Consider the following 17,028-nt stretch of genomic DNA (forward strand, 5'->3'; position numbering starts at 1 on the left):
ATTGGACAGGCTAGCGTTGTTTTCCTTAGAACAGAGGAGGCGGAGGGGTGACCTAATTGAGGTGGACAAAATTATAAGGACCCGGATAGTGCAGAAGAAAAGACCTGTTTCCCTTAGCTGAGGGGTCAAATACCAGGGGGCATAGATTTAAGGTGATTGGTGGAAGGATTAGAGGGGACATGAGGAAAAGCTTTTTCACCCAGGGGTCAGTGGGCGTCTGGAATTTACTGCCTAAACTGGTGGTTGAGACTGAAACACTGAACCCATTTAACCGGTATCTGGATCTGCATCTGAAGTCCTGTAAACTGCGAGGCTATGGACCAGGTGCTGGAAAGTGGGATTAAAAATGAGCAGCTAGATCCTTTGTTGCTATTTTTTGGTTGGCGCAGGCACGATGGGCTGAATGGCCTCTTCTGCGCCGTAACTTTTCTGTGGTTCTATGGTTAACCCCCATTCCAGGTCTTGAAACCTGCAGAGAAATTCCTGCTCTAATTTTCAAATGGATGCATAATTTCTTTAAATGCTTTGTGGTCCGATAGTTTCTGTGAAATATTAAGCATGAGCATATTAATAGCAATCTCTAGAGCTCTACCAAGGATTCTGCACCAACAGTAATTTTCCAGAGTAACATTGAATGCAAAATTTAAAATATGTTTTATGCCTTTAAGCTTACTCAACATTATCAGTAGGTATGTGGAGTAACAGACCGAACACACCTTAGTGAATGTAAATGTCCTGATATTCCTTTTAATGTTAATAAGCTTAAATACTTCTATTGTCATAATGCAAATGAACATGGAAATTTTCAGAAAGGTATATGGTGTCAACACATCCTTGAACAGTTAGGAGCAAATTTAAATATATAAGTCTTCCTTTACTAACACTTAACCGTGCAGTTTCGTTCAAATGCTTGTGAAACAAAAGTGCTACCTGCATACAAAATGCATGTCAAGTTATTTAAGTTAATGTGATAAAAAAGCACTTCAGACTTCATCAGCATGTCCCGTCCTGAAATATCTCCCTGTCATCTGTTAGACCCTCCTATTCACACTGGCTCCTTCAATAAAATTATTGATGAGAGGAGCTTCACTTTGCTTTATTAAAAGGTTGCCCTGCAGACAAATCTCCTCTTTAAAATGATAGATGAAGAAACAACTTTAAAGCATGAAGAGCATTTTCCAACAAATAATGTTCATTCTGCTGCCTTGAGAATGCAGGTTTGCAGTCCAGGCAAATATTTATTTCAGCAAAACACAGGAAGGGTGATTGATTAGAACAGGGGCTCTGTGTATCCCCACAGGACAAAGTTACAGCTTGGACAGTTTGACAAATTAAAAGTAAACAAGAACAACGCCTCAAATGTCCAAACTAGATCGGGATAGATTGGGAGTTCCAGCCTAGGCATTGTTCTTATTAAAATAAAACAGAACATTCTGCAAATATCGAGCATCTTATTCTTCCTTACACTCTTTGTTTTATCAGGTACTGCTCCACTTAGCATTTTCCAGTCCTGGGTTAAACTCACTTAATGAACGTGCTATTTGTCTTTAGTCCCTAGTGTTTAGCAGAGACGCAGTTAACTTCACATACTATTTTTGAAATCTACTGGATATTTAATATTTGTGAAATTGCCGTTAAAAATATTTAACTTGTATTCCCTTACATTATTTGGTTTACAAATCTTGTTGTTCAACAGTATAAAGTTGTAATTGCCATTTGCTTTTGTATACAGTTAGGCTTTTTAAACTGCTGAACCTCGTAGGTTAATGACTATCTTCTCCTCACTAATTTCCATCTATTTATACCTTATGTATTTATGGTGTGCGTTCGTCACACTTGAGATGCAGCACTTCAGAGTGTCACATTTTTGTTAGAACTGCAAAATGATCTTAATAAAAAGGACTGTGAGAAAGATAGTCATTTCCCGCCGGCTGTTGTGACTTTGAGGAGAAGTTGTGCATTTAGACACTAATGTACAAAAAAAAATTAACCTTTTAACTGACCTCAGATGTGTCTGTTCGCAGTCATCAGCACATGTGACCTTAAAAGGGATGGTCCAAATTCCACACCGTTGCAATTTAGCAGCAGAATAATACAGCACGTCATAAGATGTTCCTGTCATAAAATGTGTCACTTGACTTACCGTGATGGGAGGTCTGTTAGCGCCAATAATAATACAACACATTCACAGCATATTACATTGGGGTGAGACATTTTATTGAGATGATCCTCTTTTCTTGCAACATGTGACAAACATCCAAACTTCCCCAGAGTCTTGTGAAACACTCTGTTGTATTTAATTATTAAGCATTTGTTGCCCATCCCTTATTGCCCTTGAGCTGAGTGGCTTACCACACCATTTCAGAGGGCAGTTAAGAGTCAACCACATTGCTGTAGGTCTGGAATCACATGTTGGCCAGACCAAGTAAGGACGGCAGATTTCCTCCCCTAAAGGGCAGTGAACCAGATGGAGTTTTGTATCAACTGATGGTTCTTAACAACAATCTACAACAGTTTCATGGTCATTGATTCCAGATTTTATGAATTGGACTTAAATTCCACCAGCTGCCATGGTGAAATTTGAACCCATGTCCCCATTAACCTGGGTCTCTACATTACGAGTCCAGTGACATTATCACTAAACTATTGTCTCTCTAATCTGAAAGCAAAGTACAGCGGATGCTGGAGATCTGAAATAAAAAAAAGAAAGTGCTGGAAAAACTTAGCAGTTCTGGCAGCATCTGTGGAGAGAGAAAAACAGAGTTAACATTTCGAATTCAATATGACTCTTCTTCACACCGCAGGTCTCACCAGATGCTGCCAGACCCGCTGAGTTTTCCCAGCAGCTTCTGTTTTTTTATGCCAGTTAATCCGCCCTTTTCGGGCTGTTGATTGAGGGAGGGAAAGAGAGAAATGTTAAGAGAGTGTCATCTTTCAGAAGAGACATTAAACAGAAGTCCTGTCTGCTTTTGTGGTGGATGTAAGAGATCTTACAGCACTGTTAGAGAGCAGGGAAATGGTGTCAGCGAAATAAATGGATAGCAACATCAGTTTTTTTTTTGGCCTTTGGAAGGACACAGTATTTTTTCATGGAATAGGCAAAGAATCACAATCCCAATAGGAATGCTCATCAAACCTACACCTCAGTGGTTGTCCTAACGCCAAAGAAGATGTTTCTCAGGCGAATGTGTTGACGCTGCTGCTGACATATTGGGACATGTAGCTGACTTTGAGAGAGTTGGACAAAAGACATTGCAAAGGGGGAAGTGAGAAAGCCATCTGAATTTTAAATTCCCACATTAACCCGTGAGACCTGTCGTTTAAAGATTCAAGGGTTTCCTTTGTAATAATACAATTTATTGAATTCCTGTCTGTGTCCATCACACTGCAAAAATTTAGGGATGCTGAATGAACACAAAGTGTCTCTGTGGCAATTACTTTATGGGGACTAATGGAAGTGATTTGAATGTTTGTTCGGGATGTTCAGTACTTTGTTAGGCTTCTGTCTCGTGGGGCGATGGTTTGCGCCTTGGAGGTCAAACCTGTGTTTAGGACTGTCCTGGTGTGGCTCAGGGGCCTCACTCTGGAACAGCAGTCTCTGCCACATTGGCTGCAGCTGGAGACAGTGGGCTGAGGAGATGCAGGATTTTCTGATCTCTGTTTTCTCTGCGCTGTCTTCTCAGCCGGCCAAGGGTTCAGGTGGTGCAGCTACATTTTCAAATTCATTTTTGAGGGTTTATGATTCAATCTAATCCCTTGAGTAGATCAGTGCTTCAGTTTTAATATGAGCTTTGCACTTTATTTAATGGTTGCTGATTCAGTTCAGGTTCAATTTTTCTTCAAACAGTATGTACCAGAGATGACTGATGCCATTCATCCTATTGCAAAGTTGAATGCGAACACATAAAATAGGAGAAGAAGTAGGCCATTTGGCCTCTCGATCCTGCTCCACAGTTCAATAAGATCATGGCTGATCTGTTTCTGTTTCGAGTTCCACATTCCCATTACCCCCTGTAACCTTTGACACCCTTGCCTAACAAGTATCTATCGACCTCTGCCTTAAAAATATTCAGTGACCCCGCTTCCACTGCCTTCTGAGGCAGAGAGTTCCAAATTCACACAACCCTCTGAGAGAAAGAATTTCTCTTCATCTCTGTCCTTTAAGGGCGATGCCTAATTTTAAAACAGCGCCCCCTAGTTCTGGACTCACCCACAAGTGGAAACATCCATTCCACGTTTATCTTGTCAAGACCATTCAGGGTCTTATATACTTCAATCAAGTCAGCCCTCGCTCTTCTAAACTCCAATGGAAACAAGCACAGCCTTTCCAATCTATCCTCATAAGACAACTTGCACATTCCAGATATCAGTCTGGTAAACCTCCTCTGAACCACCTCCAACACATTTACATCCTTCCTTACATAAGGAGACCAAAACTGCACACAGTATTGAGATGTGGACTCACCAATGCCCTGTATGACTGAAGCATAACATCCTTACTTTTATAAAAGCAAAATACTGCAGATGCTAGAAATCTGAAACAAAAACAGAAAACACTAGAAAAACTCAGCAGGTCTGACAGCGTCGGTGGAGAGAGAAAAACAAAGTTAACGTTTCAAATGAAGAAGGGTCATACGGATTCGAAACGTTAGCTATCCTTACTTTTATGTTCAATCCCTCTTGTACTAAAGGATTGCATTCCATTAACCTTGATTAATGCTGTACCCACATACTAACTTTTTGTGACTCATGCACGGGAACACCTAGATCCTTCTGCACCTCGGAATTCTGCAGTCATCTCCATTTAAGTAATACTCTGCTTTTTTATTCTTCCTGCCAAAATGAACTTCACATTTTCCTATATTATATTTCATCTGCCAGATTTTTGCCCACTTATTTAATTTATCTATATCCATCTGCAAACTCCTTATGTCTTCTTCACAACATACTTTCCTACCTATCTTTGTGTCATTTGCAAATTTAGCTACCATACCTTTGCTCCCTTCATCTAAGTCATCGCTATAAATTGTAAAAAGTTGAGGCCCCAGCACAGACACCTACGGGACTCCACTAGTCATATCTTGCCAATCAGACAAAGACCCACTTAAGCATACTCTCTGTTTTCTGCCAGCCAGCCAATCTTCTATCCATGCTAATGTGTTACCCCCTACACCATGAGCTTTAATTTGCTACAATAACCTTTGATGTGGCACCTTATCAAATGTTTTCTGGAAATCTAAGTACAACACATCTACAGACTCCCCTTTATCCACAGCACATGTTACTCCTTCAAAGAACTCTAATCATTTGATTAAACATGATTTCCCTTTCACAAAACCATGCTAACTCTTCCTGATTACCTTGTGTTTTCCTAACTGCCCAGCTATAACCCCCTTAATGACTGACTCTAACACCTTACCCACGACAGACATCAAGCTAATTGGCCTATAGTTTCCTGTTTCCTGTCTTCCTCCCTCCTTGAATGGAGGGGTTATATTTGTTACTTTCCAGTCTGATGGAACCTTTACAGAACCTTGGAATTTTGGAAAATTAACATCAATGCACCTACTACCTCATTAGCTACCTCTTTTAAGACCCTAGGATGAAGTCAGTCAGGACCCGGAGACTTAGCCCGCAATTCCGTCAGTTTGCTCAGTGCCACTTCTCCAGTGATTGTAATTTCACCAAGTTCCTCTCTCACTTCCACTTCCTGATTTGTAGCTATTATTGGAATGTTTTTTATATTCTCTATAGCGCAGAAAGAAGCAAAATATTTGTTCATTTCATCAGCCATTTCCTTATTATCTATTATTAACTCTGCATTCTCACTCTCTAGAGGACCAACACTTACTTTACCACCCTTTTCCTATTTAAATACCTGTATAAGTCTTGCTATCTGTTTTTACATTTCTAGCTAGCTTCCCCTCATACTCTAATTTCTTTCTTCTTATTAAACTTTTGGTCATTCTCTGCTGTTCTTTATATTCTGACCAATTATCTGTGCTGCCACTCGTCTTTGCACAGTTATATGCTTTTTCCTTAAGTTTGATGTTTTCCCGAACTACTTTAGTTAACCACAGTTGGTGTGTCCTCCCTTTAGAGTTTCTCTTTATAGTAGGAATATACTTATTCAGAGTATTCTGAGAAGTCCCCTTAAATTTCTACCACTGCTTCTCTATTGATTTACCCCCTAGCCTAGTACCCCAGTTACCTTCAGCTAGCTCAGCTTTCATGCCCATATAGTTGCCCTTATTTGTGTTTCAAATACTAGTCTTAGACCCACTCTTCTCCCTTTTGTACTGGATGTAATATTCAATCATATTGTGGTCTCTGCTACCTAGGGATGCCTTTACCCTGAGGTCATTAATTAATCCTGTTAGATTACACAATATCAAGTCTAATATAACCTGCTCTCTGGTTGGTTCTGGAATGTGCTGCTCTAAGAAGCCATCTCGAAAGCATTCTATGAATACTGGCAGAATGCACTATCTGCACAGTGAGCTGGACACTGTGCACTGGAATACAGTGGGCTAGTGTAGGTTGTACCACAGTTAATTTATTCCAGGAACCCTTTAATTTGATTATCAAGGGTGATTTGTGTGGGAAATAACACACTTTATTAACATGTTTGCTTACAGTACCATCGATTCGTCTGAAATCTTTGTCGAACAGTGACATTTCACATATTCAATCAAATACAGTAAAATCTTGATGAGTCGAATCCCAGGGGATCCACTCACAAATTTGTGTTAAGCGGAACTCTGTGATAGCCAAGGGGACCCCATTCCCACACGACTGCGTCTCTGTGTAACCCGATATGCCTACAAACGTGGTCTGTGTCAAAAACAACAGATTCCAATGCCAAATGAAAACACAGTAAGGCAGTAAATGTGTGAAAAAGTCTTTATTCAATTTGTCCACATCTTACAATAGCCTGACCTTGTAAAAGGCTGGAGCTTTGCATTGAAAAATGCTGGGAATTAGCTCCAGAAACGCTTTGTAATCTTTTTCTGCTTAGCGTGCTGTTTTTGGAGATGGTGACAGTCTGTCCTGTCGTCAGTGCAGTCCAATGTGTTTTTGGTGTTCTTGTGCTGCAGCGCAAAACCCTGGAGCCTTTGCCGCATCAGCTAGGGAAGCAGGCGGGTGAATGGGTGGGCATTCACTGAACTTTCAGGGCCATCTGCCTCCTCAGGCCTGATTGACAACACTTTTAAACTTTCTCACAGCTTCAGCCATACTCGCAGGTCTTTCATGTCATTTCAGAGGGACATCTCAATGTCAAATGATGGCTTGCCCACTTGCCATGGTTTTCCACTCTTGTGTGGCCTGACTCCGCTCTTGTTGGTTGGTGCAGTCATATGACAAATTTAGACAAGTTCGGCTAATCCAGAGTGTGGAATTTCGGCGATTTGAGATTCTGCCAGAGGACATGGTTGACGACTTTGACATAAATGGAATTTTGTTTCATTTGAGTTTTTCTCATTGCGATTTTACTATTACTCTGCTACTGATAGAATGTTATTCAAAAGTCAAAATTAACCGATTGTATTCTGTTGTTAAATTATCCAGCGAATGTCTTTTTGATTAATTAGACATCGGATTATTTCTTAGACTGAGGTGTAAATGAGTGGAGAGTCTGTGCTGATTTAGTGGGTTTGCGGTGATTCTTTAACTCTCACTCATGCCTTTGTTACCGCTAGCCTTGACTATTCCCATGCACTCCTGGCTGGCCTCCCACATTCTACCCTCTGTAAACTTGAGCTCATCCAAAACTCCACCAGCCATATCATAATGAGCAGCAATTCCTGTTCCCCTATTACCCCTGTGCTCACTGACCTCCTTAATCCCAGTCAAGCAACATCCTGATTTTAAAATTCTCACTCTTGTTTTCAAATCCCTCCATAGTCTCACACTCCCCTTATCTCTGTAATCTCCCCCACCCCCACAACCCTCCAATCTGCTCTCCTCATTCTGGACTCTTGCGAATCCCTAACTTTAATTGCCCCACCTTTGCTGTCCATGCCTTCATTTGCTGAGGCCCCAAGCTCTCGAATACCCTTCCTAAACCTCTCTGTCTTTCTGCCTCACTTTCCTCCTTTAAGATGCTCCTTAAAACCTACCCCTTCGCCAAAGCTTTTGGTCACCTGTCCTAATATCTCCTTATGAGTTGCTGTCTCATACCTAGTTTTGTGAAGTGCCCTGGGACGTTTCATTACACTATATAAATTTAAATTCTTGAAGTTGCTGATTGCGATAAAGACTGGCATGCAAAATCTCACCTGGTCTTAAAACACATCAGATCAATTATTTTGGGGCGTAGTGACTGTTATAGGAGCAGTTGGAGGAGGCAATTTACATTCAGCAAAGTCCCACAAACAGGAATGAGATTAACGAGTTAATATTGTTTTTAGTGATTTTGAGGAAAAATGTCCAAGGCAGCAGGACAAATAATGCCACATTTTTTTTTTAGTATTCACCTGAAACTAAGCTTTCAGTTTGATGGCTCATCTTGAAGACAGCTTCTCCACCAGTGTAGCACTCTCCGAGTGTTGTATTGGAGCCTCAGCCTGAATCAGGAACTCAGATTCTGGAGGTGGGGCACAACCTTCTGACTCACAGGCATTAACGCTGCCAGTTTAGGGGGAAATGGTGGCATAGCGGTAATGTCACTGGACTAGTAATCCAGAGGCCCAGGCTAATGCTTTGGGGACACGGGTACAAGTCCCACCAGGGCAGCTGGTGGAATTTAAATTCAGTTAATAAATCTGGAATATAAAACTAGTGTCAATGATGGTGACCATGACAACTCTCATCCTGTTGTAAAAACCCATCTGGTTCTCTAATGTCCTTTAGGGAAGATAATCTGCTGTCCTTACCTGGTCTGACCTACATGTGACTCCAGACCAACAGCAATGTAGTTGATGCTTAACTGCCCTCTGCAATAGCTTAGCAAGCCATTCAGTTGAAGGGGCAGCTAGGGATGGGCAACAAGCCTTGCCAGTGACACCCACACCCCACGAAAGAATAAAGAAAAAAAAAATTCAAGCAAACTGACTACAACTGTTATTGTTGTATGCATTTATCTAACGCCTTGAAGATCATAAAATGACTCAATCATTTTACACCCAAGTAATTAGGCAAAATTTGATGCCGAACTGAAGAAGGAGACAATGGGTAGAATTTAATACCCTCCCCCATGGTGAGTTTGGTGGCTAGGGGTGGGTATTTAATCTGGAAGGAGGGTGGTGGGTGGTGACTGCTTATCCACCACTGCCCCGATTAAGCCCTTGTCAGGGAGACCCTCTTGCCCCACCACCAGTTGAGACCCTTAAGTGGACAATTAATGCTGACTCAGAGGCCTCATCACGCCACCGCTCGTATTCAGCGGCTGGTGGGGGGCTTGCCCTATGGGAAGCCTGAAAACCCTGTTGGGGTTCCCTGTGAGTTCCCTGGGTGGGGGAAGTGCCTAATCAGGGAGCCCAGCATCTGGAAGGGGGGATGCCCACTGAGAGCACCCACCCCCTCCTCCCGCCCCCATCACTCACCTGTGCCCGGGCCTATTGGCACTCCTGGGCCTCGGGGCGGGTGTAGTACTGGTAGCAACCATCACCTTCCCAGTTGTGCTACAGGGCAATGAAGAGCTAGCAGCCTCTGATTGGCCAGCAGCTCTTGGAGGTCAGGATTTCCAATCCACTGTGTCTCCTGCCAATGCAATTTGGGATGCTGCCAATACCCATCTGCACATGCAAACTGGGCTGCGCATGTGCAGAAATCCAATGATGTCACTGCTGGAACCTGCAGCCTGGAACTCAGAGTGGCAAAAGGGGAAAGAATGAGGAGAAGGAATATAGACTAACATCACAGCAACCTACAACCCATTTACATTGCTGGGATAGTGGCACAGAGTTTAGAAACACTGACCAACATGACTGAGGTAAAATATCCCACAAGGAAAAGATTTTGCTTTCCAGCTGGCAAATCCTTCCCTTCTAGCCACCTGTAAAATGTGTTTCCAAAATCCATCACTGCCATACCCAGGATAGAAATTCACAACATTCTCTCCTCCTGCTGCCAGGGACAGTGATGACCATGAATGCAGCCTTCTGCACATTGCCCCCTATATAGAAGGTGGCTGTTAACCTGGGTCTACTGTCAGCAAATAACTGTACATGCACGGCGTTGGCAGCAAACATATCCCTTTCCAACACCAAGGTCCTAGATCCCAAGGAAGGCCTGATTGGCAATTAATTTGGCAGGCCTTCCCGAAAAGAGGTGATGAGGAGCACTCAGCGAGTGAGACCCCCCATTGCCTTCATTAAATACTGACCATTAAGACAAGTAACCAAAAGCTTGGTCAAAGAGGAAAGTTTTAAGGAGCATCAGAAAGCAAGAGAGAGAGTTAGCGAGGTGCGGAGGCTTCGAAAGGGAACTCCAGTGCTTGAGGGCTAGATGACAGCCACATCTTCAGCTAAAGCTAGCGCAAAGGAAATGGGGGAAGCACAAGAGGCCTGAGTTGGAGGAATGTCAAATTATTGGAGTGTTGTAGGGCTGGAGGAGGTCACAGAGATATGGAGGGATGAGGCCATGGAGGGATTTGAACATGATGACCTAAATTTTCTAATAAAGATGTGTGACACTCCATCATAGGAATCATGAGTTTGGTAATCACACTGATCCATCATCAAAGTTACAGCAGGAGATTGGAGACCCACAACCTCCTGAATAAATTGTACACGTTAAATGATCTTAAAGATGGTTTATGAATGCGTCCTACAGTTACATTGCCTCCTCTTTCAGCACTATTCTCTGCCTACCTTGGATCAGTGGGAACACTCCTGCTTTTGAGTCAGAAGTTCTGGGTCACACTTCAGAGACTAGGGCATGTAATCTAGGCAGACTCTTCAGTGCAGCACTCATGGACTGTTACATTGTCGGAGATGCTACCTGATCCATTAAAGCAAAGCCCTGGTTGCCCTCTTAGCCGGATGTAAAAGACCCCATGATACATTCATTAAAGAGCAGGGGTGTTTCTCTCAGTGTCTAGGCCAATATCAACATCCTGGGGATTAACATTGACCAGAAACTGAACTGGGCTAGCCATACAAATACTGTGGCTACAAGAGCAGGTCAGAGGCTAGAAATCCTGCAGCGAGTAACTCACCTCCTGACTCCCCAAAGCCTGTCCACCATCTACAAGGCAGAAGTCAGGAGTGTGATGAAATATTCCCCACTTGCCTGGATGAGTGCAGCTCCCACAACATTCAAGAAGCTTGACACTGTCCAGGACAAAGTAGCCTCACTTGATTGGCACCACATCCACAAACATTCACTCCCTCCACCACCGACACACAATAGCAGCAGTGTGTACCATTTACAAGATGCACTGCAGGAATTCACCAAGGCTCCTTGGATAACACCTTCCAAACCCACGACCACTACCATCTAGAAGGACAAAGGCAGCAGACACATGGGAACACCACAACCTGGAAGTTCCCCTCCAAGCCACTTACCATCCCGACTTGGAAATATATTGCCGTTCCTTCACTGTCGCTAAGTCAAAATCCTGAAACACCCTCCCTAACAGCACTGTGAGTGTACCTACACCACATGGACTGCAGCGGTTCAGGAAGGCAGCTAACCACCACCTTCTCAAGGGCAATTATGGATGGGCAATAAATGCTGGCCTAGCCTGCGACACCCACATCCCATGGATGAATAAAAGAAAAATTACCCTCCACCAACACCACTAAACAGTTCAGCTCGTCACTTATCTCATTGTCCTTTCTGCCACTTTGTCGTGTGCAAATCGATTCCCCGGTACTTCGGGCATCCTGATGTTGTGACAGGTGTTATATAAATGCAAGTTCTTACTGCCAATGCCTCGGGATTCACACACAATGCAACCATCTTCCACAGTACAAGTCGTTGGAACTAGTTTTACTTGAACTATTTCAGTGTAATAGAAAGATGATTTGCAGCTCTACATCACTCGTGTAAAGTGACTTTCAACAGTTCTCAGTAGGAAACAGATGAAGCATTTCAGTTTTTATCGAGCACAGCATCTTTCTCCTGTAATAGTGTTTGCGTACTTCTGTCAACACTGACATTGGAAGATGTGAATAAGTCAGCAAACTGCTTTTGGCGGCTTACTAGGTAATGGAGAACAGGTAAGGTGAGTGTGATTAACTGTGGTGCATGGACAATTAAATAAAGGGAAGAATGAAAAGTAAATGGAAAGAGAATAGTATCCTTAGGCAATATAGTTTATCCCTGTTTCTTTGTCCGATAAGTACATGAAGAGGGCTCATTAACTCAGAAGGTTTTCCAATGACTCAAAGGATTGATGAATTGCTGGGAATGGTGCTGACCATTCAGAATGGGAAGGTGCCAGATTCAATGACCACTTAAGGTTGAGTGGCCTTAATTCAGATGGCAAAGCAGCAGGGGTACTCTCTAAGTTAAGACTAGGGTCCAGTGGAAGGGGAGACATCAGCCCCCTCCTGGTCATGATCCAATGGCTGTCACTAGAAGCTGGTGTATGAGTTAATGTTGGGGATCAGGAATGTCTATGTGAGGCCCATTGGTTGTAAAGCCTGCTTATACGTATTGTTCAGGATGAAAATGAAGGTTGGACATTTGGGTGTGGAAGCAGAGAACAACAGGTAAACCAAAAACAGCTAACATCTTCGGAAGAGGGAGGGGAAATTAAGTGAGTAAGAGGGTGCTTCAAGATGGAGGCACCCGCAGTCTCCCTCCAGCTTTCTCAAACTTTAAATAAAAAATGGACTTTGTAGCAGGGGTACCATTGTGGTGGTGGGGAGCTGCTTTACAGGAGAGCCTGTGGCTGCTGTTGCACCCAGACAGGCAGGGAGGGCCTGTAAACCTGCCTGGAGCACAGCCCCCCCTCACCCTGGTCTGCCACCAGGAGGTAACTGCCAAGCAGCTAAACTGGCTCCCACCGTCTCTGCGAACTTGGAAGCCAACCAGAAAATCCCAGTTGACCTCCTTTGGTTTGCCTGAATAGGCTGTTAAGTACCTGACTGAACTACCTGCTCCTTGTCAGCAGGGGGCGGGGGCGGAGGGGGAGGGGGTAGCCCTGTCACTACTCCCCGCCATCCTTCCTCTGGACCAGAGGGGGATGGAGTCAGGGAACTGGCGCTCAGGCTGGCACACAAAATCCCTCACCTGCCCACCGCTGTTCCAGCCCCCTCTGCAAGAACTAGAAGCCCATTTCGCCATCCTTCGGTGAGATTTGAACTGAAGTCCAGTCTATCTGTCCTGGTCATTCAGGTAGATATTGCAGATGACATGACGCTCTTTAAAGTGGAGCAGGAATTTCTCGCAATGCCTTGGTCATCATTCCTCCCTCAACTAACACCATCAAAACCAGTTGAGCTGGTCATTTGCCACACTGCTGCTTGTGGGAATTTGATGTACATAAAATTGCTGCTATATTTACTCATGTAACAAGTGACCAGAAATTTCTACCTGAAGCACATAAATTATAGACTGTACTCTGTTGAGTAGAGAAGATTACGGGGTGATCTAATTGAGGGTTTTAAGATAATTACAGGATTTGGTGGGTTGGATAGAGAAAAACTATAACGCAGAACAAGAGAGCATAAAATCAGTTTAAAATTAGAGCTAAGCCAATCAGGGGTGTTGTGAGAAAACTATTCTTCACACAAAGTGTAGTGGAACTCTGGAATTCCCCCTGTTCCCCTGCCCTTCCCCCTTCCCATCTCTCCCTCCCCCTCTTCCCATCTTTCTCCATCCTCCATTCCTCTCTCCCTCTCCCCCCTCTATCTATCTCACACCCCATCTCTTCCCCTCCCCTTATCTCTCCTCCTCACACCCCCTCCCCCACTCTCTTCGGCTCCCCCTTTATTTCCGTCCCTCCCAAAAAGCTGTTGAGCCTGGAGGATCAACTAAAAACTTCAAACTGAGATTTTGTTAAGCAAGGATTCTAAGGGACACAGTACAACGGGTGGGAACCAAGGCATTAGTATACAGATCAGCCATGATCTAACTGAATGGTAGGATCAGGCCCAAGGGGCTGAATGGCCAACTCCTTTTCCTCTGTTCCAAAATAAGCTACTATATAAACTAAAATATTCTGTTTTAATTAGAAAAATATGTTTAGATGTCAGTCAAATCTCGACACCATTTCTAGACCCGTAGATAGGTGAACATAATCACCAAAAACAAAACAATAGGGCAGAATTTTACATGCCGCAGTGGGAGATAGGGCCATAAAATGCGGCGAGCCATTCAAAAGTCTATTGAATTTGGTGAGACCAGAAAATCCTGTCAGTGGGGCAGGTGTGGGGTGTGGGGTGGTGGGGGGGTGTAAAATTCCACTCATTCTGATTGTTACAATGTTGTAAGAGTCTCTTATACTGTGATGATTTTAGTTTAACATCTGGACCAGACACAACATCCATTTATATCGACAAACTGTTTCAATTTATAATGTTGTTCTAAACTGGGAGGCTCTAATTGAGGTTCCCAGCTTGGATTGAAAGCCTTTGTCCAAACTCATTCCCAAGGCTTGACCTTCATCAGGTTGTCTATTCTCAATTGGAACCACTGATACTACTGCCAGTCAACTGTTTCTAATTCATCAACTGGTAACCCTTAGACTCCAGGAACCTCAGGGAATTCTTTCCTTCCTTCATGTGTAACATGATTTTTGAATGTATCAGCTCATTTTGCAGAAAAATCTCTGTACAGCGCAATAGCTGTGCTGAAGCAGCTCCGTTTATCTTCTATTAATATTACAATAATAAAATACATCTTTTAAAATTGCTCTACCTCTCTTCCTTTTCCTTCTCATTCTCCCTTGTTGTCATTCCTCTAAAAATTGCAACTTTTAGTTTGGATTGCATCATCTGCCCCAATATTTCATTGCGCAGCTTGGTGTTAAGTAGGTCAGGGAAGAGTGTCCTGCAGTCAGCATCGCGGTGAAGCAGTCTGGGAAGAGTGTCCTGCAGTCAGCATCGCGGTGAAGCAGTCTGGGAAGAGTGTCCTGCAGTGAGCATTACTGTGAAGCAGTCTGGGAAGAGTGTCCTGCAGTCAGCATCACGGTGAAACAGTCTGGGAAGAGTGTCCTGCAGTCAGCATCGCGGTGAAGCAATCTGGGAAGAGTGTCCTGCAGTCAGTTCTTGTTGAAAATAACAAGAGTGACATCACAAGACAGCGCGAGAGAGCGGCGGAGAGATCAGAACCAGCGCGAGTGTGGGGAAGCTTCAAAAAGTAACGTCGGCACAAAGGTCAGAGCTGAGTGGTGGGTAAGTGTTTTCCTGTAGTTTTTTCTCCAGTTTTTCTCCAATTTAAAATAGATTAAGCTAAGGAAAGGTAAGGGTTCTATTTTTTTTAAAGTACATAAATAATTTAATTCGTTGCAGGGAGGTTTGTTTCTCACATGTCGGTGCAGACTCAATGGGCCGAAGTGCTTCTTCTGCACTGTGTGATTTTGTGATTCTGTATTTAACTTAAAGTAAGGGTTTTTTTTTCAACTAGAGGCATGGCAGGGCAGCTCAGTCATGTGTTATGTACCGCCTGCGATATGTGGGAAGTCCTAGACACTCCTTGCGCTTTGACTGACCACGTGTGCACGAAGTGCCACCAGCTGCAGCTGCTTGAGCCCCGAGTTTCGGAGCTTGAGTGGCAGCTGGAGGCACTGAGGTGCATCCGCGAGGCTGAGAGTTTTGTAGATAGCACGTTTTTAGACGTGGTCACCCCACAGCTTACGGAAGTGCAGACAGGGAGGGAATGGGTGACCATCAGTCAGAAGAAAGGTGTCAGGCAGGTAGTCAGGAAATCCCCAGGGTGCATCTCGGCCGAAAACCGTTTTTCTGTATTGGAAAACGGTGAGAGTGACGGTTCCTCTGGGGAGTGCAGCCACACTCATGGCACTGTGAGTGGCTCAGCTGCACGGGCCGGTGGGGTGGGGGGGGGTGGAAGAGGGGAAGAGCAATAGGGGTAGGAGCCTCGATAGTAAGGGGAACAGACAGGTGTTTCTGCGGCCGTAGACGTGACTCCAGGATGGTAAGTTGCCTCCCTGGTGCTAGGATCAAGGATGTCATTGAACGGCTGCAGAGCATTCTAAAGGGAGAGGGCAAACAGATAGAGATTGTGGTACATATTGGTACCAACAACATAGGTAGAAAGAGGGTTGAGGTCCTGCAAGCAGAATTTAGGGAGCTAGGAACCAGATTAAAATACACGACCTCAAAGGTAGTAATCTCTGGTTTACTTCCGGTGCCACCCGCTAGTGAGTATAGAAATAGTAGGTTAGTCCAGATGAATGCATGGCAGGAGGGAGGACTTTATATTTCTGGGATATTGGGACCATTTCTAGGGGTGGTGGGACCTGTACAAGGCGGACGGGTTGCACCTGAACCGGAATGGGACCATCATCCTTGCGGGGAGGTTTGCTAGTGCTGTTGGGAAGGGTTTAAACTAACTTGGCAGGGGGATGGAATCCTGAGAGGAGGTTCAGCAGCGGGGAGATGCACAGCCAAAATTAGAAGAGAGAGCAAGTGAGTCTGGAAGGCATAGAAATTATAGACCAGTTAAGGCACAAGGGAGTTTGTCAATGCTGGCTGGTATTTATTTTAATGCAAGGAGTCTGACAAATAAGGCAGATGAGTTGAGGGCACAAATTAACACATGGAAGTATGATGTCATTGCTGTCACAGAGACATGGCTGAGAGAGGGGCAGGATTGGCAGCTTAATATTCCAGGATATAGGGTCTTCACGTGAGATAGGGAGGGAGGTAAAAGAGGAGGGGGTATCGCAATATTGATCAAGGAATCAATTACAGCAGTAAGGAGGTATGACATCTCTGAAGGCTCCTCAAATGAAGCCATATGAGTAGAATTGAAAAACAAAAAAGGAGCAATCACATTGCTGGGAGTGTAATATAGGTCCCCAAATAGTTAGAGAGAAGTAGAAGAGCAGATATGTAGGCAAATTTCGGAGAAGTGAAAAAATAATAGGGTAGTAATTGTGGGGGATTTCAA

This window comes from Cetorhinus maximus, chromosome 2 (assembly GCF_964194155.1).
Source record: "Cetorhinus maximus chromosome 2, sCetMax3.hap1.1, whole genome shotgun sequence".
Classification (NCBI taxonomy): Eukaryota; Metazoa; Chordata; class Chondrichthyes; order Lamniformes; family Cetorhinidae; genus Cetorhinus; species Cetorhinus maximus.